Raw genomic sequence first — 20,566 nt, 5'->3', positions numbered from 1 at the left:
GGAGTTCCTTCCTAGTAAAGGACTACTTCTCCTCTTCTATGTCTCACATCCCAAGGCACCATCTGATGGTGCACAAAAATAAAGGAATGCATGGAAGATGTAATAATTTTAAGAGGAGTAAGAAAGAAGGACTCTCCTTCTTAATTCCAAAAATAAATGTGATGCCACCCACATTTATATGTGTGGTCTGACATGGAGGAGGTTGATTCCACATAGAATACTTCCACAAAATTAGATAAAACCAACTAATAAATTAAATAGTTCAAATCCAATCACATTAGGTCAAGGCAACAAGACTAGGTTAGCACAAATAACTTTGCACTGAATCTAATTGGGAACTTGGGTTAATTCATATGCTAGCAATATAATTAACCTATTGAATTTACAATAAATTTAAATTGATTGGACCAAGATCAAATTTTTATTGTGTGTGACCCATTGGGTTCTAAATCTAGCCAGTAGTGGATCCAAACTCTCGATGAAACCCTAATCTGATTGATTAGGTCAGCTCAAGGGTCCCATCAACTAGAACTCTTCCTAATTGATTTTAAAATTAAATTCTTTTAATTTTATCGAGTCTACAAATCAAGATTGACGTCTAGTAATATGTCATGACTATCTAAAAGATTTGAAATTTGATAAAAATATCAAAATTATCCTTCCGTGGTGAGTTACCGTGCAATTCAATCCTTCGATCATACAACATCTCAGAAAGACCATGGGTATGAAAAAATATCAAACTCAAATACCTAACCATATATATCTTGATCCAATGATAATGATTCAGTTGGTGAACAAGTAGAAATTCTTTCTACTATTCATCCCTGCTCTGGTCGGAGACTTTGAGAGTTACCATCCTATGAGATCACATAGGATGTTCTCTCCTCCTGCAAGAAGTGATCGATTCCTTATTGACCACTCACAACCTCTATGCATACTTTACCATACCCAGAATATCCCACACACATCTCAAAGTAGTGTGCTAGGGAATAAACCAAAGTAAGGGTCCATACACACAAGGTATCACGGTGATCTCAGGTCAAAGGATCACATGCACCACTCCTACTGAAGAACCATCAGTTAACATACTGTAAAGCTCCATCAGATGTTCTTTTGCAGATCGATTCAGTGAGCTCATTCTTTAATGAGCACCTACATTCTTGTATTAGTGTCACCATACAAGTGGTTGTGAGATCAACCACCCTCTCCGTCGAGCATACATAGGATGTACCAGTCTTATCAGAGTTATTGATCTCCGACTTAATGATCCAATGACTGAAAATATTTTAGATTGGGGCTATTAAGATTTTAGGTCTTACTGGCATGATCTCATCATGGCCCTAAAATTATTGTCCTAATCTATGAGATTTATCATAATCATATAAAAATGATGCAGTAAATAATAAAATATAATATCTCATATAAATAAAATAACTAATATCATGCAAATAAGCAGAAAGATAATAAAAAAATATCCCATCGTATCTTCATGCGATTGGCTTGTAGGGCATAATTTTTTCAATTTTTTACTTGCACTAAAATCAATCGCCCCTGTACCTGATGCCCGTGCAATCAGAATGGCGATTACACTGCTGCTATGTATGGCTTAGTGAATTGGTCCTATTATACTATTCTTTAATATTAGCTCATTTTATGATCATATCATGAATGAGATGAAAGTGCCTAAGATGTGCGTGGGTATTCGGTGAGACGACACCCAACTTAATGATGAACCCTTCATCAGGCACCTTTCCTTAGCAATCTTTACTAATAGCAATTAACTGAATCAAACATAGTTTGTTGCTTGAAACTCTTTCAATTCACTATTCCTCTTGTACTTCTCAAGGATTTTGAGAATATTTTTTACAATTTTCAATAGATCCTATCATGGATCAGCTTGAAATCAATGATTATGTACAAGACATATTTCATATCAAGCTTGGTACATTGAATATATGGATAAGTAAACACCTTTACACCTGTTCATGTTGAACCCTTTCAACATTAAATTCTATGTACCTAGACTGGGACAAATCCTGCATCCACTTACATCTATCCCTATAGATGTCAAATATATTGGATACTTTACCCAAGTCCTTTTTTCATGAAAACTTTTGTGATAAGCAAGTTATTGATTAAGTGCAATATCAAGACTACATTCCCAATATGCTATATATCCCCGACATACATAACCAAGAAGTTAGTGGAACTCTCATTTATTTTTTTGCACATACATAGTTTCATGTACATTTGATAAAGTCAAATATTTTGACTGTCCCATCAACAATAGAAGTACCCACTCCTCATAAACTGTTTGAATTCATAAAAGTATTTACCCTCCCACTAGAGACAACTTCTCTAGTTGGTGTATGGCAATAGTAAAAATTCGAATAGGCATCCCTGATTGCAACCTAGTAGGTCATACCCATAGGTGCTTCAACCATAGTCCACACTTGGTTGATGTATAGGGAGTCAATTTCAGATGTCAAGGTTTCAGGTCAACTGTCAGAGTCTCTACTCATAACAATCTCTGAATGGATTAAGTAAAAATATCATTTACAATGATGTATAGTGTACTACCTTTCACAATTTTAAATCCATATTTTTGAGTGGTGCATTACACACTCAGATTGACCTTTCGATGAGGAGGTGTGTATCATAGTTGTGCCTCATCACTGGGTATATTTGGTTGAGGATTAACTTGTGGATACTCTACTGGTTAAGATAGAATAGCTTATAGGTCTTGAACTTCTCAAGTTCAATTATCCTCTCACTGTCTCCTTTTAAATTTTTTTTTTCTAAAAGGTAGCATACCTACTGACAAAACAGCTTTTGTTAAGTAGGGTGGCAGAAATAGTATCACATACTATTCTTTTACGATAACCTATATACTTATAAAAACTTGTTCTAGCACAAATTTATGTACATCAACCCTTTTCACATAAGTTGGGCAACTTATCTTTTTCCCTTTCCATGTCTCATGTGGAGTGCTTGTAATAGATTTTTACAGTATCTAATTCATACAATAATTTCTGGGATATATCCCCAGAAAGAGATAATAATATTTGTAAAGCAAAAACACATCATATCATATATGAAGTGTTAATCTCTGGATCGAGATATTATTAATCTTCGAACATCCATATGTTCAAGACCTAATATCTTATTGTCCAGAGATATGTGACCATCATATATTTATTTCTTATTCTCATAAACATGAAGAACATCATCATTGAGAGACTGAAATATAAGACCATTATAATAAAACCATAGCCACAATGTTTACCAGATGTAGAGTAACTTTTACCCTTAACATTAATTTCAAAATTATGCTATAATAGAAAAATATTTGAAATAATGTTTCTGATAAATTTAGGCTCATATCAATGGTCTATTAGTCTCTAAACCTTGCTAGAAGGTTATATAGGTTTCTATAGCCTCAGTATGAATGGACTATCCATTAGTGCCAAAAGTCAAGTAGTCACCTCATCTCACTTTAGTTTTATAGGTCCAACAAATATTTTGTATAAGAGAAACCTATATTAGGTATCACATACCTAAAAATTTAAAGCTGAAACACTCAATGATAATTAGTTTGTATCACATACAAACTATAAACAGATGCAACTTTTACATCCCGCTATTGCTTCATACTTGCAAGACAATTCTTGCAATTTATTGCTCATCAATCCTGTATCGATATTAGATACCTATAGTGAAGACATTCTTCACCTTCTATTCCTCAATCATTCTATGACATTCAGTCAATTTTAAAGATATCCTAAGTAGTGAATGTAAAGATGCAAATGTATATATAAGAACATAAACAAGACTACTCATAATGACATGCATAAGTTAGACGAAGATTTTTATCTAATTATATCTCTCACTATTTTAACAAATTTTATAGCCCTCAAGTATGAAATTGAGAAATCTTATCATGAAGTTCCTTAGTGGGGTTGAGATCCCAATTCCTCATAAAAAACTTTGTGGATAGCACAACAAGCTCTTATAAGTTCAAAGGTAGGTAACTCTTTACCAATTGCATCTTATGTAACTCTCAACATAACTTTTGCCTCTAAAACACTTATAGTCTTGTGGATAGCATAATAAATTATAATATTTTAGTTAAGTCATACCCTTCAATCCTATATGGTTATATCTGAATAATACTAACCTTGTGGATAGCATAATAAGGCAGCATTATCAGAATATGCCATAAGCATCACTAGGTCAACATCATACCAATCACTATAACAAGCCTTGTGGATAGCACAACAAACTCACTACAGTTCTTGATATACTCTATTGACTTAGTATAAGCTAAATACAATTAGCTTCATTATGCACCAAGACAGTATTAAGCCAGTCCCCATAGCAAGCCTTGTGGATAGCATAACAAGCCTACTATTGTTCTTGACATAATAGTGACTTAGCATGAAGGATGGCATGGATAGTGTTCTTAACACTTCGCCATTAAGACTTAATATAATTTAACTGAGGGACTTAGGTCTCAAGCATATCCTAAATATTTAATCATGCATCATATGCAATGTTAGTTCAAATACTAACTACCAGCATATTTGAGCATATCAAGGAAAATAAATAGTTATGGACTTTGAAAAAATCATCCGAGCCATAGGATGATCTTTGGGTCTAACCCTAGGTATATTATAGATTGAACCATCTCATGGTCAATCTTAATATGCTTCTACTCTCCAAAAACCTGGTAGTCCAGTCTTTATCACCATGAAGACAACCATAAATGCTTGATCTTTTATTTGAAAATAAAATAAAATAATTTTAATCTGTTCTTAAATAAATTTTTTCTATAATTTTATATTATTATGTAAAAATCTCAATCAACAGTTGAGAATATAGAAAAGAGAGGGACAGCTGATAATATAATGCATCAGGGACACCTAGCCCTTATTGCAACTCTTGCAAATGCATTAATATAATCAACTAGCATGTAAGCATTCATGCATATATCCATCACATGGATGTTCCATAGTCCATAACAAATCAACATAATATTTCATAATAATTATAAAATATTATAATAAATAACTCATATTATTTCAATTGCGATATCATTCAAACACATGTCAATTATGATGTTCAAATTATATGGGCATAGGACCCATCTAGGATTTTCGATTCAGGTTCAACATTTGACCCAATTTTAACTTTTAAGTTAACCAATTGTCATTTATTTAAGTTGAGTTGATCAATTCTTAGGTTAAACCTAATTCAATTAGGTAAACTGAGATTTGGTCACCCATAACTCAAACCCTAATCATATTAGGTAAATGACAAATTTGATTAACCAAAATTAAACATGCCTTCTAATCTAATTAGAACCATGATATTGATTTAATCTATAATCATTAATTCTAATCATATTAGAACTATGAATTGTAGTTAAACCAATCTATCAGCACAAAAACCCTAATCCATTATTTGATGCATCCTATCCATGATCAAAAATTTTCTGACCCCACACACATCTTGGGCAACAACCAAAATGGTCAACCCACTGAAGGGAAGCGTGGTGAGTGATGTGCATATATTTTCAAAAATTTATAGTAGAACATACATAGATTAAATAATTTAATCTACAATACATGCATAGATCAAATCTAATTCACCGTACAACATCTATGACATAAACTAATATACATGTATACACATTTGAAATCTAAAATTCAGCAAGTATAGAACATATCTAATTTATATTTAGATCGTATCTAAATATTAATTGAATTCAAAACTTCATACCTGAGCGTGGATAGTAGATCACTGCATCTAAAATCCATGGTAGATGGTTCTTCATGATGCTTGACAGCCGTACATACGTCCGACCTCTACGGGTATCCACACGAAGCCCTTATGCTGATCGATCTCTCTGGGAGTGCTAGCTCACAAGGACACCATCCTTTGGCTGATCTAAGAGAAACATGATAAAATTGAAGAATAAGAAGATCCTTTCTCTTTCTTCCTGAATCCATGCATCTGATCTCTACAATAGAGATCAAGAGAAGAACCCTTTCTTCTCAATTTTCTATGCATAAGAGAGAACCTTTCTCTCTTCCTTTCATGTCCTTAAGAAGAACTTTTCTTCTCTAATTTTTTATGATAAAAATTAGATTTAATCTAATTTCTCATAATAAAAATCATATAGAATCCTAAGTTCTAAGAAGAAATTTAAAAGAGGGATCCTAGAGAAGAACCGTTCTTCTCTCTTCTTGTCCCTTTCCTTCTTGATCTAAAACTCCAAGAAGCCTCAAATGCCCAACCAAATTTTTTTAATATTTTTTTCTAAATTTTTATATAAAAAAATAGATTTAATCTAATTTTTATCTTAAAAAAAATTGAAAGAAGAACTCCTTCTTCAAGGCTGCACATAAGAAAGAAGATCCATCTTCTTCCTTGATCTAGAACTCTAGAGAGTCTGAAATCCCAATCATTTTTTTTTTGATATTTTTTTTCTAAATATATATATTAAAAATTATATTTAATCTTATTTTTATCTTAAAAAAATAAAAAAAATTTATAAGAAGAACTCCTTCTTCAAAGCTGCGCACAAGAAAGAAGACTCTTCTTCTTCCTTGATCTTTCTCTCTTTGGGAAGAACTTTTCTTCTCCAATTTTCTATCATAAAACTAGCAGAGAAGCCTCTCATTGATATCCAAAAATTAGTAAGAAACTCTCATAAAATTCTTTCAAGAAGGGGGGAGAAGAGGAGAGATGCACATGGGGTTGTGGGGCGTCCAACTCTTAGACGCCCCCTTCCTTTTTTTTTCTTTTTGGCGACAACAAGGGGAGGGGCATACCTTCTTTTCTCATAGAAGAAAGAAGATGGTGCGGCATCCTTTGGGGCATGGAGAGTTCTCATGGTAAAGAGAGTAGGGCGTGAGGAATTAATTATCATATGGGGTGGCTTGGTTTGGATTTAGTTCTATTCCAAATAGGATTCAAGATCTTGATCAAATTCTCACTAATTCTTAGACCCAATCTTAGCTAACCTAGAAATTAGTTATAACCAACTAACTAATTGGGTCCTAACCCAATTATTAGGCCCCAATTGAATTTATAATTAGTTAGATTAAAGCCCCATTATCTAGAGATTGATTCTTGACGGATATCAGGGAAGCTATTTGATAATAGGACTTGATCCAATCAAGCCTATTATCCAATAGGATTTGATCCAATCAAAACCAATATAAAATAATTGAATCCTATTCAACATAGATTTTAATTTGTTTTTTTGAGATAAATTAGAATAAGCCCTATTATTCAATAGGGCTGCATCCAATTAATCCAAGGCCAATCTAATTGAATCTAATTCAATTAGATCTAATCCAATCTTCATTGCTCAATTAAATTGAGCTAATTAATAGTTATATTATTAATTAATTATTTTTTTAATTTACTAATTATTAGTAAATAATTTATTGCAACCTTTGCATAGGATTAATCATCAATCAAATTGATAATTAAACCCTCCAACGATTCATAATCATTGATCAGCCATTTGATCAGACAGGTACTTCTATGTGTGTGACCCCATAGGTGCGAACTTAAGTCGATAGTACAAGAATAATTTCTGTACTAATCGATGTAACCATCTAGCAATGGGATCCAATGTCTGGATAGACCGAATGTATGCCCAGCAACACTCTAGAACCCATGTGGATATAGTTACTGTATAATTCATTCCTTTGACACTCGATGCTCAAAGATGACTTTGGGTTAAACTGTCAACCTAGGATGAGTGGTCCACATTGTGTCTCAACCTTAAAAATCCTGTAACTTCTCACTAGGACTATGGCCAAAGTTTTGATAAATTAAAATACAATGATGCATCATCTTTAATTTTACTTGGAGTGGTCAATCCCATCTTGAATCGCACTCAGACTTCACAAGTACTTGACTGTACCCAATAACCTTCTATCATCGAATTAAAAATTTAGATAGTCCGGCACCAAAGCACAGTGAGTTGCTTGCAAGTCACCGAGGCAGCCTCAGGTCAGAGGACACTTATACCCATATCCCATCAGAGCAATCCTTGACAGCAGAGTGCTTCGGAAGTGGTTATGCTCAGTGAAATATACTTCTATAAATCATCCGTATGCCATACCTGTATCACCACATGCCTTGGTTAAGAGGACAACCAACCAATATAGCAAACAACGATCTACACTCGATACAATTATCATCTTGAATAATTGTATCATTTGGTCACGAGCAGGATTTAAGAACCACATGATAAATTCTCCTTTATCATTTTCATAATAGTTCTAAGGACTTCATCATAATATATGAGTTCTATTTTAGATATTGTATTCCTTATGATGAATCTGCTATATAATATTTATCATTTTATAATTCATATACATACATGGAGCACAATCATCAACCTAGATAATTGGCTTTAGGACACAATTTCCAATAACTCTCACTTGGACTAAAGCCAATTAGATTGGTATCAAATATCCATCTTTCATTTGTGATCATCAAACTCTTTAGATCTGATTGCTTAGTCAATGGGTCGGTCAAGTTCTTCTTTCGATCGATCTTTCTAAGATCGACTTTATTTCGATCTTATCAAACAAGGTGATTACAATGCAGAAAGTGTTTGATTCTCAGATTGAATATTGATTCTTCAGTTTGAGCTATGGCTCTAGTACTACTATCAATACAGAAGGACTGGATCATCAATGGAGGGTGCCACTCCAAGCTCACTGATGAACTTTCATAACTAAACAACTTCTTTATCAGCATCAAATACCGCAAAGAACTCTGTATCACAAATAAAACTGGTTACTGAATACTGTATGGAACTTTTCCGACATGTCGCTTCTCTTTTTAGGATAAAAATATAACCTGACACAACTTTGTCATTCTGATCTGACTAGAAATTGAAATCAATATTCTACAGGTTTTAAATCAAATTCTCCATAAACGAGCCATTGGTCTCTAGTATTTCATAAATACTTAAGGATGGTTCTCAAAACCTTTTCAAACCTTTATAGAGAACAGAGATGACAATTAAGCTTTTATTCTCTGTAATATAGGGATGTCATTCTTGATTAAGAGAATTTTATCCAAACAGCATAAAGAATAGTTTTACAAAACTATTAGCCATTTGTACATATAAAATTCTACTTCATTGTTAATGAAGCCATATGTTCAAAACATATATTCTAACTCTTGAGAAGCTTGATTCAATCCAAATAGATTTGAGGATTGCCACAAGAAAATCATCTCATCATACTCAAAACTATAATTTTGATAAAATTTTTTAACAATCGGACAGAATTAATAGGTTTCACCTTTCTATCTACACCTCTTATCCATCTAGAATCCACTCACTGTTGAAAAATATGTCCTAAAGCCAATCATCGAGGTTATAGATGATTGTGCTCCATATAAGTATATGAATTATAAAATGATAAATGTTATCTGGTAGATTCATCATAAGGAATATATTTTTTAAAATAGAACTCATATGTTATGATGAAGTTCTTAGAACTACTTTCAAAATGATAAAAGAAGATTTATCATGTGGTTCTTAAATCTTGCTCACGATCAAATGATACAATTATCATAAGGATGATAATTGTATCGAGTATAGATCGTTGTATACCATATTAGTTGGTTATCCTTTTAATCAAGATGTGTGGTGACACGGGTATGGCATATGGATGATATGTAGGAGTACATTTCACTGAGCGTGACCACTTCTAGAGCACTCTACTGTCAAGGGCTACTCTGATGGGATATGGGTATATGTGTTCCATAGACCTGAGGCTGCCTCGATGATTTGCAAGCAACTCACTGTGCTTTGATGCTGGACTATCCAAATTTCTAATTCAGTGACAGAAAATTTTTGGGTACAGTCAAGTACTTGTGAAGTCTGAGTGTGAGTCAAGATGGAATTGATCACTCTAAATAAAATTGAAGATGATGCATCATTGTGTCTCAATTCAGCAAAACTTTGGCCAAAGTAGTCCTAGTGGGGAGTCATAGGATTTTTGAGATTGAGACAAATGTGGATCACTCTTCTTGGGTTGACAGTTTAACCCAAAGTTATCTTTGAGCATCAAGTGTTAAAGAGATGAATTATACGGTAACTATATCCACATGGGTTCTAGAGTGTTGCTAGGCATACACTTGGCCTATCCAGACGTCGGGTCCCATTGCTAGATGGTTACATCTATTAGTACAAGAATTATTCTTGTGCTACCAGCTTAAGTTTGAACTTATGGGGTCACACACATAGAAGTATCTATCTGATCAAATGGCTGATTAATGATTATGAATCATTAAAGGGTTTAATTATCAATTTGATTGATGATTAGTCCTTTACAAAGGTTGTAATAAATTATTTACTAATAGTTGATAAACTAAAAAAATAATTAATTAATAATATGATTATTAATTGACTCAATTTGATTGAGTAATGGGGTTGGATTAGATCTAATTGAATTAAATTTAATTAGATTGGATTTGGATTGATTGGATGTAGCCCTATTGAATACAGGGCTTGTTCTAATTGATCTCAGAGATCCAAAATCAAATTAACGGGATTAGTTTGATATAGACTTTGATTGGATCAAATTCTATTGGATAATAGGCTTGATTGGATCAAGTCCTATTATCAAATAGCTTCCCTAATATCCATCAAGAATCAATCCCTGGATCAATGAGATTTTAATCTAACTAATTACAAATTAAGTTGGAGCCTAATAATTAGGCTAGGACCTAATTAGTTAGTTTGTTATAACTAATTTCTAAGTTAGTTAGGACTGAGTCTAAGAATTAGTTAGAGTTTGATCAAGATCTTGAATCCTATTTGGAATAGGACTAAACCCAAACCAAGCCACCTCATGTGATAATTATATCTCCATGCCACACCTCCCTTTCACCATGGAATAAATTTCTCTTGCCCAAATAAGGTGCGCCCCCTCTCTTGTCTCTTCTATGAAGAAAAAGGAGGTGTCCCTCCTCTTGTAGCTGCCTAAGAAAAAAAAAAAGGTAAGGGGGCATCCAATCCCTCCTCTTGTAGCCGCCCAAGAAAAAAAAAAAAGGTAAGGGGGCGTCCAAGAGTTGGATGCCCCAAACTCCTCACGCCTATCCTTTCTTCTCCTCTTCTTTTTAGAAATTTTTGTGAGGCTTTGTTACTAGTTTTTGGGCATCAAAAAGAGGCTTCTTTGTTGGTTATACAACAAAAAATTAGAGAAGAAAAGTTCTTTCCAACGAGAGAAAGACAGGGAAGAAGATGGATCTTCTTTCTTGTGCAGTCTTGAAGAAGAAGGAGTTCTTCTTTTAGATTTTTATTTTTTATTTTTTTTAAGATAAAAATCAGATTAGATCTAATTTTTAACATATAAATTTAGAGAAAAAATATCAAAAAAAAATTGGTTTGGATTTGGGATTCTCTAGAGTTCTTGATCAAGGAAGAAGATGGATCTTCTTTCTTGTGCGCAGCCTTGAAGAAGGAGTTCTTCTTTCAGATTTATTTTTATTTTTTTTAAATAAAAATTATATTAGATCTAATTTTTTAATATAAAAATTTAAAAAAATATATCAAAAAAATCTGATTGGGCATTTGGAGATCTCTAGAGTTTTAGATTAAGAAAAAAAAGGGAGTAGAAGAGGGAAGAACGGTTCTTCCCTTGGATCTCCTTTTTGAATTTTTTCTAGATCTCAAGATTTCATATGATTTTTAGCATAAAAAATTTGATTAGATCTGATTTTTATCATAAAAAATTAGAGAAAAAAAGTTTTTAATGACGTGAAAGGAAGAGAGAAAGGTTCTCTCTTATGCATAAAAAATTGAGAAGAAAAGATTCTTCTCTTGATCTTTATTGTAAAAATCAAATGCATGGATTCAGGAAGAAAAAAGAAAGAGTCTCTTTATTCTTCAATTTTATCATATTTCTCTTAGATCAGTCAAAAGATGGTGTCTTCGTGAGTTAGCACTCTCGAGGAGATCGATCAGCACAAAGACTTCGTGTGGATATCTATAGAGGCCGGACGCGTATGCAGCTACCAAGCATTATCAAGAACCATCTATTATGGATTTCGAATATGGTGATCTACTACCCACATTCAGGTATGAGATTTTGATCTCAATTAATTTTTAATATAATCTAAATATGAATTAGATATGATCTAAATATGAATTAGATATGATCTAATTACATTTAGATATGCTTTATGCTTGCTAAATTTTAGATTTCATATATGTATACATGCATATTAGTTTATGTCATAGATCCTGTATGGTGAGTTAGATTTGATCTATGCATGCATTATAGATTTAATTATTTAATCTATATATATTTTGCTGTAAAATTTTGAAAATACACATATATCACGCACCATGTTTTCCTTCTAATGATATCAGAGCCAGGTTCATTATGACATAAACATATATGCATGTAGAGTTGAAATCTAGATTTAGCAATGCATGAGATGTGTTATGATCTGATTTTAGGTATGATCTAATGTAAAATCAGATCTAATACAATTTTAGATTTGATCTTAAATTTTGCATATATAATATGTAAATTAAATTAGATGTTCTGAGTAGCAAAGTACTTAGATTGGGTAATCACCAGGCCATTCATTATAGGAGCAAGTAGGGTTACATGTGTTAGATGTGTGCCCTAGATGCCAGATCGGCTGACACATTTCTGTACAGATCTAAGGATAAATTTATAATTTTGACTATAAATGAATAAAAAGATTATTCTTCTATCACACTATGTACATTGTGTGAGAATTTCAGTGTAGGGGTAAAACGGTAATTTTAAAACTTTTTCAAAATTATAATTTTATAGTAAAAATTATTAATTAATCTAATTAATTAACATGTATTAATCCTACACAAAGATCTAAATATGATATATATAGCATGCATTTAAATTTAAAATTTTGAATTCTCTACAGTAAATATTTTACTGTTATGTGTTCAGAACACATTACCTTTGTGCAGATAGTCGATCGTTGCAGTCTGATCACCATCAGAAAGATCTGATCATCATAATATAGTCACATAGTATGTCTGACCTCTGTGGATCATCCACACGAAGCTCCCGATCTGATCGGCTCCTTATGAATGCTAGTTCGTTGCAGAATCCTTTCGACGGCTGATGTTGATCGAACTCCTTTGATCGGTGTCTGCCAATTTCTCAGACATTTTGGATCATCAGCAGAGATGCTTGAGAGGTTGATGAAGCTCACCCTGAAATCTGATGGGCTCATGACACTCGTAGCTCACCGTCTCACTTTCCGAACCCTAGGCAGAAACCCTAGGATACACACAGAAAAACCTGCACCCAGTCTCTCTTCTTTTCTTTTCTTTTCTTTTCTCACACAGAAGGTCTATCTCATGTCCCCTTTTCTCTCTCAGATCAGATATTGCACACGCCCCACCTCATCTTTTTAAAAACAGTGCAATACGCATCTTTTCAGCATTTTCACCGCGTGAGGGGATAAAGCTAGGTGGTTGCTCACTTGAATTCAAATCAAATTTGAATTCAATGCCAACCAACTTATCCTTATCCACTCTAGTGTGAGAAGAGAGGGGCATGGGCTTCTTTGTGCATGGAGAGTTTACACGAGAAACTTTTTCTCGTGTAGAATAAGTAGCGCACAAAAGAAAGGGGTGGTGCATGGGATTTGTTGCCCATTCAAATTCAAACATCCTTTGAATTTGAATGGCCAACCAACCTTATCATTATCCACACAGATGGCACACACAGGTGGGGCGTGGGAAGGTTTCTGCATGGGAGAAAATTCATAAGAACTTGTTTCTCATGAATTCAAATAGGCACAGGTGAGTGAGGTGGCGCAGGGAGATAAATCAAAGGTGGTTTCAAACCTAATTGAACCAACCTTATTAAAATAGGTTAGACACAATTAGACTAAATTAAACCAATATAATTAGGCTTAATTAAGCTTAACAAAATCTTAATCAAATCAAAAATTGACTAAGTCCAACCCTTGATCAGATCAGGGACCAAACCACCTCGGCGATTAGGTCAACTCTTAACCTAATCGGGTCAAACCCAACTGAATCCAATTCAATTGGACTTGATCTAAAAATAATTACTCAATTAAATTGAGTTAATTAGTGATCAAATTATTAATTAAATCTCTCATAAATATTGAGTCCAAATTCGATGGGCAATCGGGTATCAAAGTCCATCGATATGAAACCTTGATTGAAGAGTCCCAAACCAGTAGGATTCTTGACCCCGGTATCCAAAATGTGTGGAACTCATGATCAGAGAATTCTGATTCTCGATCACAGAGTCTCAGACATGTAGTACTCAGAGTCCCCAAGCATTAGGACTCTTGGTCGAAGAGTCCCAGTCCAGTGGGACTCTTCACCAGCCATCAGATCAGATTGGAACCTCTAATGTGTGTGACCCCGCAGGTTCGAACCTAAGTCGGTAGCACAGGAACCAATTCCTGTACTAATCGAAGTGACCATCTAGCAATGGTACCTGATATTTGGATTGGTCGAATAGTCGCAATTGCAACATTCAGAACCTACGCGAATATGGTTACTATATAATTCATCTCTTTTGACCCCTGTATTTAGGATGACTCAGGGTTAAACTGTCAACCCTGATTAGATCATCCGAATCATGCTCAACTCAAACAGTCCTGTGATTCCTCACTAGGACTACCCTGGCCAAAGTTTTGCTAAATTGAAACACGACTGTACATAGCTCCTGAACTGGAGTGGTCAATTCCATCTTGACACACGCATCGACAAGTCAAGTACTTGACTACACCCAGCAGCCTTTCGTCACTGAATTAGAAATTTAGATAGTCTAGTGCCTAAGTGCAGTGAGTTGCTTGCAAGTCACTATGGCGGTCTCAGATCGGAGGGACAGTTATACCCATATCCCATTGGAGTAAATCTTGACAGCAGAAAAAGCTCCGGAGTCGGTCATGTTCAGTGCAGATGTACCCTTACATCTCACCTGTATGCAAACAGTGTCTCCACACTCCTTGGTTAAGAGGACAACCAACCCATATGGCACACAATGACCTATGCTTCATAAATGTTGTCATCCTTGTTAATAACATATCATTTGATCGTGAACAAGTTTAAGGACTAAACGACAAATCTTCCTTTGTCGAGTCTAAATAGTCCTAAGGACTTCACCACAACACAGGAGTTCATTAGAAGATGAAACAGTTTGTGATGAAAAAATATCAAAATAACTTTTATTTATATATAATTCATATACTGATACAAAAAAGAGCACAACCGTCAACAGGCTGCCAATTGGCTTTGGGACACTATTCCCAACAATCTTCCACTTGGCCTAAAACCAATCGGTGCAGTATCTAATACCCATCTTTGACTTGAAGTCATCAAACTCCTTCACCGTAATGGCATTAGTGAATGGGTCAGCCAGGTTCTCCTTCCCGTCGATCTTCTGAAGGTCGACGTCACCTCTATCCATGATTTCTCGGATGAGATGGTAGCAGCGCAGAATATGCTTCGTCCGCTGGTGCGCCTTCGGTTCCTTCGCCTGAGCAATGGCTCCAGAGCTGTCACAGTAGAGCAAAACTGGACCAACAAGGGAGGGTGCTACTCCGAGCTCGATGATGAATTTTCTTAGTCACACCACTTCTTTGGCAGCATCTGATACAGCAACATACTCTGCCTCGCAAACTAAATCAGCCATAGTGTGCTGCTTGGAACTCTTCCAGCAGACAGCCCCACCATTAAGGGTAAAAATAAATCCCGACACACTCTTACTGTCATCGTGATCAGACTAGAAATTGGAGTCTATAAACCCTATAAGTCTCTAGTCGATTCACCATAAACAAGCCACTGGTCCTTAGTATTTCTTAAATACTTCAGGATAGTTTTAACAACCTTTCAGTGATTCTTCCCTGGATCAGATTGGTATCTACTCACTACCCCTAGTGAGTATGCCACATCTGGTCGTATACATGTCATGGCATACATGATAGATCCCACTGCCAAAGCATATGGAATTCTGCCCATACGCTCTCTCTCTTGAGGTATTGTCGGACAATCTCTTTTTGAGAGAAAAATTCCATGGCCTATCGGTAGATAGCCTTTCTTGGAATTCTCCATACTGAACCTTTTCAGCATAGTATCAATGTACGTGGATTGGGATAAGCCAAGCAACTTTTTAGATCTATCCCTATAGATTCTCATCCCTAGGATGTAGGGAGCTTCTCCCAGATCCTTCATGGAGAACTGTGACGACAGCCAAATCTTTATTCCTTGTAATGCAGGGGCATCATTTTCGATTAAGAGAATGTCATCCTCATACAATACAAGAAATACCACTACTAAACCATTAGCCCACTTATAAATGCAGGGCTCTTCTCCATTCTTAATGAAGTCATACATCTTGATCGTCCTATCAAAACGTATGTTCCAACTCCAGGATGCCTGCTAAGTCCATAAATGAACTTCTGTAGCCTGCACACCTTAGACTCATCTGTGGATGTGAACCCTTCAGGTTGTATTATATACACCTCTTCGTCTAGCTCTCCGTTTAGGAAAGCTGTCTTCACATCCATTTGCCAGATTTCATAGTCCAGATGGGCAGCTATCGCAAGCATAATCTGAATGGATTTAAGCATTGCCACAGGAGAAAACATCTCGTCATAGTCTATACCATAACATTGACGATTTTCCTTGGCAACCAGATGGGCTTTATAGGTCTCCACCTTTCCGTCTGCGCCCCTTTTCCCCTTGAAGACTCACTTACAGTCTATGGATTTTACTCCTTCGGGTGGGTCAACCAATATCCACACATCGTTGACCTTCATGGACTTCATTTCAGATTTTATGGCCTCTAGCCATTTCTCAGAGTCAGATCTCTGCATTGCATCCATGTAGGTGATCGGATCCTCATTGTTTTCATCAAGTTCGACAGGATCGCTGTCCTAGACCAAGAAACCATAGTATCTATCCGGTTGACGTGGTACTCTACTAGACTGCCTTAAGGGTGCATGAACAATAGGCTCCGGATCTGATCTAACCAAATTCGGTTCAGGTTCAGCAACTTGTGTCAGTTTTTTCACCTGCCGAACTTCCTCAAGTTCGACCTTAGAGGCAACAGTCCCTTCACCAAGGAACTCCTTTTCCAAAAAGATTGCCTTAAGGCTGACAAATACCTTTTGCTCACCAGCTAGGTAGAAATAATACCTTTTGATCTCTTTTGGGTATCCTATGAAATAACACTTGTTAGACCTAGGTCCAAGCTTGTTCGTAATTAAATGTTTAACATAAGTCGGACACCCCCAAACCCTAAGGTGTGAGAGTACTGGCTTACGTCCTATCCAAATCTCATATGGCATTTTGGCTACAGACTTACTCGAAACCCTATTTAGAAGGTAACAAGCCGATTCGAGTGCATATCCCCAGAAGGAGATCGACAGACCAGCAAACCCCATCATGGATCAACCATGTCCAACAAGGTTCGATTCCTCCTTTCAGACACACCATTATGCTGTGGTGTTTCAGGAGGTGTCCGTTGAGAGAGAATCCCATTCTCCTCAAGATATGTCAGAAACTATTGGAAAGGTATTCACCTCCTCGATCAGATCGAAGAGTTTTAATACACTTTCCAGTTTATTTTTCTACCTCATTTCGGAATAGTTTGAACATTTCAAACGACTCTGACTTATGCTTCATTAAGTAGACATACCCATACCTCGATAGGTCATCTGTGAAGGTTATGAAGTAGAAATATCCACCTCTTGCACTTGAGCTCATGGGTCCACATAATCAGAGTGTACCAGACCCAAGAGTTCACTGGCTCGCTCACCTTTTCCAATAAAAGATAACTTGGTCACCTTCCCAAGAAGACATGATTCACAGATTGAAAGTGATTCACAATCACCAACTTCAAGAATTTCTTCTTGAGCCAACCTATTTATCCTGTTCTTATTCATATGACCTAGCCTACAGTGCCAAAGGTAGACTTCTAACACATTATCCATTCTAGGGTATTTATCGAAGGTTTGAACCACATTAATAGGCTGTGATAGTAAGTAAATTCCATTATTTAGTTATCCAACAAACATTGTAACACCATTCAAAATGACATTGCAAACATTTTCTTTTATTAAAAATTATAACTGTACATGGCCAAAAGGCTTACAGAAATAATATTTAATAAAAAGTTTGGACAATAGTGACATTCACTCAGAATTATATTATGAGAGTTGATTACAAGGTTCATGATTCCTAAAGCTAGAACTGAAACTTTGCTTCCATCTCCAACGTTCAGAAACCTCTCACCTTCATCAAATCTCCTACTGACCTGCAGACCCTGCATCGAATTACAGATATGATAAGGGCTTCTGGTATCCAATACCCAAGCAGTAGTATCATAAATGAAAAAGTTGCAAGGTGTTATCATATAATTATCTTGCTTCTTTTTCAGCCTGTTCGGGTCCATGGAGGTAATGTATAGAGGACAGTTCCTCTTCCAGTGCCCCTGCTTCTTGCAAAAGAAGTACTCCGCCTGGCTCTGGTCAAGCTTGCGCTTCTTGGTCTGACCCTGTACTGACGTTCCAGCATGCGGCTGCACCTTCTTATTATTCTTCTTCTTTTTCTTCTTCCCTTTCTTAAAGGGTTAACGACTAGAAGAAGACCCTCCCACAACATTCACCGACTCCTTATGGAGCTGGTGATCCTTCTCAAAGTTCTGCAGTAACCCCAACAAGCCATGGTAGTTCACTGCAGGTTTTGTCATCCGAAAATGAGTAAGGAAGGGGAGGAAGGATTTGGGCAAAGAATAAAGGATCGCATCCTTACCGAGTTGCTCATGCAAGGGAAAGCCCAATTTACTTAGGCGCTCAATCATTTCGATCATGTACAGTACATGATCGGTGACTAAGGCCCCATCCCTCATCCGAGTATTGAAAATGGCACAACTAGTTTTGTACCTTTCAACGTCGTCAGGCATGCTAAAGGAGTCGTTCAATATTTGAAGCATCTCTTGCGACTGGGCGTTCTCGAACCTGCGGTTGAACTCATCATTCATTGCCGCCAGCATTATGCACCGAACGGTGGTGCGATCGTTGAGCCACTTCTGGTAAGTATCTCGGACCGTCTCTCTAGCGTTCGGGGCTGGCTCCTCAGGTACCGGATCTGTTACTACATAAAGGATCCGCTCATGCTCAAGGACGATTTTCAATTTTCGATACCAGCTATCGAAATTAGGTCCCATGAGCTTGTCATTATCTAATAACAACTGGAATGACAGGGTAGTGGCCATAGCTGTATAAAGAAAAATCAGACCTTTATTAGTATATAAATTATTAATACTAAAGACTTGAACTTTAGTCTAAAGTTTCTCCCAGTATTTTTATGAACTGATAGCCTCAACCTCCAATTCGAGGAATTACTTTAATTCCTTAGTGGGTACTAGAATCCACACAGACTACACATGAGCCCAACTTTGGTTGGTCAACCCATGTGCATCTATGGGTAGGTTCATAATCAGTTATTTCTCTAAACAACTTCTAGTAATTAATTTTGCCCCAGAACCTAATCAATAGGCTTTGGCCTCCACTGAAAAGATCTGGTTAGGTCCAACCATTAACATGACTTGATTTGGTGAATCAAACCAATAAATGATCAGGCCCAACTTTGGCCGGCCAACCTGATCACCATCAGAAAGACTCAACCAAATGATCATATTATGATGATAGTTCCATTAGTCAATAAGCACCAGGCCTTTGGGCCTCCAGTGATTATTAAACTAATGGACTCATTATCACTCACTTAATGGGAGGCTATGACTTAGTTATCACTATAACTTAATCATTTTAGAGACCTAATAATTTTTGAAGATTTTATTAAAGGATAGAAGAGAAGAAATTAACCAGCTAATTTCAATCCTCCCACTGACTTCACCAAGTCAGATTAAAAAGGATTTAATTAAAGCCGGCATTAGGAGCACCTAAATGAGTCACACTGATTTACCTAATGACATGGGTGAGCCCTAATCACCAAATAATCTAATCAAAACCTAACTCACCAGGTTGGCTAGGTAAGTGAGATCAGTAGTGAGGATATGCCATTAACTCGTCAGAGATCGAATCAATGCGAGTAGCTCCCACTTAAAAACCACTGGTCAGACTGCCGAACTTACCGTAGACACCAACCGGTTCATTAGTTTTAATTTGATCAACTTAGTAAATAGGGTTCCACCGCGTAGTCATGAATTAAGTCCATCTTGGTCTAGTTAAAGACATGGACCCATTCAACTACAACTATTGGAGTGGAGTCTAGAGTGTCCTTGACCTAATCTAATTCAATTTTTGATTAGATTTGACCAATTATTCTAATTTAGTCCATTTCTTTAAGCTAACCTTAGGTCTAACCCAATTATGAACCTAATCCATCTAACCCATTGACCCACAAGTTTATGTAATTGTCTTAGGTCTTAATTCACAATTCTAGACCAACTAGACAACACTTAATTGTTTTATTAAGTATTTGGGCTGATGGGTCAGGATTTGGCATTTC

This window comes from Elaeis guineensis, chromosome 4 (assembly GCF_000442705.2).
Source record: "Elaeis guineensis isolate ETL-2024a chromosome 4, EG11, whole genome shotgun sequence".
In the NCBI taxonomy this organism is placed as follows: Eukaryota; Viridiplantae; Streptophyta; class Magnoliopsida; order Arecales; family Arecaceae; genus Elaeis; species Elaeis guineensis.
The sequence above is the reverse complement of the archived record's forward strand: the minus strand, read 5'-3'. Positions refer to the sequence as shown.